Below are 5,108 nucleotides of genomic sequence, written 5' to 3' on the forward strand. Positions count from 1 at the left end.
AGATATTAAGGAATAGTGATTATTGCTTCCTGTTATATTCATATTTGGATGTGAGGTTATGTTTGTGTGCTTTTCTTCTCTTTGTTTTGTTGCCAAGACGATTAGTTTTGTTCTCTCAGGGTCTATGACATCTGTCCAGGATCTTCTGGTTTCATAGTCTCTGGAGAAAAAGTCTGGTGTGATTCTGATAGGTCTGCCTTTATATGTTACTTGACCTTTTTCCCTTACTGCTTTTAATATTCTTTCTTTATTTTGTGCGTTTGGTGTTTTGACTATTATGTGACGGGAGGTGTTTCTTTTCTGGTCCAATCTATTTGGAGTTCTGTAGGCTTCTTGTATGCCTACGGGTATCTCTTTTTTTAGGTTAGGGAAGTTTTCTTCTATGATTTTGTTGAAGATATTTACTGGTCCTTTGAGCTGGGAGTCTTCACTCTCTTCTATACCCATTATCCTTAAGTTTGATCTTCTCATTGAGTCCTGGATTTCCTGTATGTTTTGGACCAGTAGCTTTTTCTGCTTTACATTATAAAAATATGGAACGCTTCACGAATTTGTGTGTCATCCTTGCGCAGGGGCCATGCTAATCTTCTCTGTATCGGTCCAATTTTAGTATATGTGCTGCCGAAGTGAGCACTATCATTGTTTTCTTATCTATGTTTTTTTCCTATTTGTTTTATACTTGTTTTAATCTATTTTCTACTTTCTTAAGATAGAAGCTTAAATCATTGATTTTAGATCTTTCCTTTAACTTAAGAATTTATTTTTATGAACATTCCTTTCATCACTGTTTTATATTGTACACCCAGGAAAATATTTTTACTTCCTTTGAGATGTCTTCTTAGAGTTACAAGCAGTGTAGAATTACGCTGTTTAGTGTTCAAGCATAGGTATATTTCCATTTGACTTTCTGTTGCTATTTTATGGCATGACAACACACTTTGTGTGATATGAATTGTTCCAATTTTGTTGAGTCATAAATTTTACATAAGTAGTGGTGGTATTAAGTATTTATATGCATTTCTTTATGTATTTGTCTGTTGTCAGTTACTTAAATGAAATAACTGGTTTGGATAATAAGAATAATACTACAAGGACTGTAGACATTCAGATATCATTACTAAGTTGGGATTTAATCTCCTTTGCATATATAACCATGAACAACCATGTTTTGAATAATGACAATGATGATACAACGAATATAAAAATTTTATGATAAGCGAGTGCTAACTATTAAGCCAAGGCTTTGGCACATGTCTTCCTTCTTTCTTCTCACTGGGGATTTGAGACTATGTCCTAAATGAGAGCTCCCTGTCTCATTCTTGTGTCTCAGCCTATGCTTCAACCCAGCTAGACATGAGGGCTCTATATTGGGGGGTACTGAGAATTGGCTAAGAAAATGACCAGTATGTTTCTTGTGCTTATGTCTCCTTTATGTAAAATTCTTGGAGAAATCAGAGTGACAGAACTGTGTAGTGCAGGAATGAGGCATTTTTGTGACTTCTAGACAAATGTTAACCCAACACTGCTAGATTCCCAATGCTACAAATATTGCCATCTTTCTTATTGCAAGTTCAGATAGATATAGCCTGGGGTATTGACAAGCCTCTATTCAAAATTAACATTGAATGTTTGAAGGCATGATTAGTGGGCTCTGTATGACAACATAAGTTTCTCTGTTTCTTATTTGTTTCCACTATATACAGAATCATCTTTCCTTTCCCAGGACTGAAGGGGTCATGCAAAGAAGTTGAGGCTTGGCACCATGAAGATAGCCTGTGAGAGGCTCTTTGTGGAGTCTAGTTGCAGTGGAAGACAGCAGTGTATTGGAGATGCCAGTGCTATAGGATGATCACCAAGAACAGCAGTAGCAGAGAATGGATCAACCTGAGCTTAGAGTGCTACAGAGGGCAGAGCTGGAGAGTTATGCCATCCCTTTGGAGGAGCCCAGAAGATCATGTGTGGACCCCAGACATTGAAAAAAGAAGTTGTAACATAGAAGTTGCCTTGGAGACCCCAAGATGTTTGAGATGCCAGAGCTGTGGGCTATCTGCTGAGGAAAGCTGCTAACGGGGAGTAGAAACAGCCCAAGAAAAGAAGTTTGTTGCAGTCAACATGGATGAAAAAGGATTTGGAGATCTGAAGATTACTTTGACATCAGACATGGAGATGCAGAGTTTGGAGTTTACCCAGCTGGTTTCCTGTCTTGCTTTGAGGATTACAGTTAAGTGATTGGATGAATCTCACAAGAGACTCTGTACTTTGGTCTTCTAACATTATTGAGACTGTTATAGACTATGGGGACTTTTAAACTGGACTAAATGCTTTAGCATTATGCTATGTTTAGGTATGGCCCCCATAGACTCATGTTTGGACAAGCCTATGGGGGCCAGGGAATGGAATGTGATGGTTTGTATATGCTCAGCTTAGAGAGTGTCACTATTAGAAAGTGTGGCCCTGTTGGAGTAGATGTGTCACTATGGAGGTGGACTTTAAGATCCTCATCCTAGCTGCCTGGAAGCCAGTATTTGGCTAGCAGCCTTCAGATGAAGATGTAGATCTCTCACTTCCTCCTGCACCATACCTGCTTGAACACTGTCATGCTCCTTCCTTGATGAAACTAGACTGAACCTCTGAACCTATAAGCCAGCCGCAATTAAATGTTGTCCTTATAAGAGTTGGTCATGGTGTCTGTTCACAGCAGTAAAACCCCAAGACATGTACTATCATTTTCTCTTGCCCCCCCCAAATCACAGTCTTGAAGGTTCATGTACATTGTAAACATAATCAAATGAGATTATTAAATTTATCTTAGATGATCTGATTCATATAAGCAGACAGACTACTTTATAGTCTCAGTATTCATTCCTTGGCTATTTGTTATACAAAAGTTTATTTACCACTGGAAAAATCAATTCTTTGTTCTTATAGACTCTAGTAAAGCTGTATCCCTCTTCCAACCCCAAATAACCCATGGCTAAGAAAGATCAAGCCTGCATCACACGGTGCCATCATTCCAATTGAGCCCTATTGGAATGGCCATAAAGGAAGTATGCCTTCATATACACTTAGAAAATGGAATGGAAAACTCTCTCAGCACAACTAAAGTTGACGTAGTTAAATTGATTCAGGATGGTTATAATCTGACATGGTTGGTATATGACATGGTATAATGTGATATGGTTATAATATGACATGTAAACATGAATTCCATCTTTCAGCATTGCATCCAGGTTATCCCACTTAATGAGCAAAGCTGTATTTCTTTGGGCCAGAAGTATGGCATTTTGATTGTTCCTGCATGTAAGTTTACTATTTAGTGCATTCATTTTTAATGAATTAAAAAATACAAGCATGGATATTTTTCTAAGAAGGAGGTTAGCAGACAGGCCAACATCTCACAAAAGGGCATAGATACTTTATGAAATATTTAAAATATTCCCAACAGAAACATTTTGGCAATGACAAATGCAGTAGTTTATGCTATTTACTACATGTGAGGAGAGGCAGTGACCACTGTTGTCAGCCCCTATGGTGCTGTCAGTGTTAGTTTTGTGAAAACATTCATTCCTTCAACAATGGACTCCTCAGGAAGAGGAAAAAGATTAGAGGGGGTGGGAGGACAGAGAGAGGGTAATAGTGCATGATCAAAATATGCTCTATGCATGTATGAAAATGTCATAATGAAACCCATTATTGGATATAGTAATACATACTAAAGAAATATAAAAATATTCGTCAATAATTACCTATAGAAAAAATAAACTGTGACTTTTCAAAACTTTCTGTGTTCTTATGAACTCACAGAGACTATGACAAATGCAGTTACTCAAACCAGAAAAGCCCAGCATTGAGAAGCAGGAAAGGACACAAAGTCTGGCCCATAATCAAAAAAGTATTTGCAATTGATACCTGCTGGGAACAAGAAATTGGTTTTTCCCAGTGTAGTGTTACTGTGTATATCAGCTATACTCCAGTATAGGCCTCATGGTCCAGGAGTGATTGGCCAACATAAAAGAGACAGAGTGAGGGGTGTGTGTGTGTGTGTGTGTGTGTGTGTGTGTGTTTTCACACTTTTTGTTTTGTTTTGTTTTAGTATTTTTTTCTTTTAGTGGTTTTGGGTTTTTTTAAGTTTGTTGTTGCTTTGAGTTTTATGTCTTTTTAAGAGAGAAAGAGAACATGAAATTGGATAGATAGAGAGGTAGAGAGGATCTAGGAGATGAGAGACAGGAAAAAATATGATAAAAGTATAATCTATGGAAAAATTAAAAAAATTTGAGAAAGGAAAAATATAACAAAACTTTCTGAATCCTGACCAAATTCTCTTAACAGCCCATCTCTGTTCTTCTAAGAACTATATTCATCTCTACAGGATGGTGATGACAAGTACTTTGAATCCCAGCACTCAGGAGGCAGAGGCAGGAGGATCTCTCTGTGAGTTAGAGGAGAGCATGATGGGAGGAGGATCTCTGTGAGTTAGAGGAGGCATGATCTATACAGGGAGTTTCAGGCATGATCTATACAGGGTTTCAGGCCCAGAGTTACAGAGTGAGACCCTGCCTCCAAAAAAAAAATCTAATTTATCTATCTATCTATCTATCTATTTATTTATTTATTAAGAATTATCTTCTTAATATATTCACATCAATCGAGAACTGTTCTTTGCCAAGTCATAGGTGTGGTTTTCCCTTAAGATCTTGGATGGTGCCTTATTTCAGTTGTACTAGTGACTGCTTTCTAATGAATTGTAAATCCTTAATAGAATCATTGCAACTTAGGATATGGCATTCTCCAAAAACTGGAAATCACCCAGATGTCCCATAACTGAAAAATTGATAAAGAAAATGTGGTTCATTTACACAATGGAATACTACTCAGCTATTAAAAACAAGGGCATCATGAATTTTGCAGGCAAATGGATAGAACTTGAGAATATCATTTTGAGCGTGGTAGCCCAGACCCCAAAAGACAAGAATGGTATGTACTCACTAGTAAGTGGATATTAGCCGTAAAGTACAAGATAACTACACTACAATCCATAGACCCAAAGAATCTAAAAAAGAAGGAAAGCGCAAGAGAGGATGCTTGAATCTCACTCAGAAGGGGACATT

General features: G+C 37.5%; 1 non-coding gene across 1 annotated transcript; it reads right to left on the minus strand.

Moving 5' to 3' along the window:
• Positions 1–527: 527 nt before the first annotated feature.
• On the minus strand, positions 528–634 carry LOC116889570. Its single transcript, XR_004386487.1, has one exon. It is a non-coding gene; the product is annotated as a U6 spliceosomal RNA (small nuclear RNA).
• Positions 635–5,108: the final 4,474 nt, after the last annotated feature.

Source organism: Rattus rattus, chromosome X, assembly GCF_011064425.1.
Source record: "Rattus rattus isolate New Zealand chromosome X, Rrattus_CSIRO_v1, whole genome shotgun sequence".
NCBI classification, from domain to species: domain Eukaryota; kingdom Metazoa; phylum Chordata; class Mammalia; order Rodentia; family Muridae; genus Rattus; species Rattus rattus.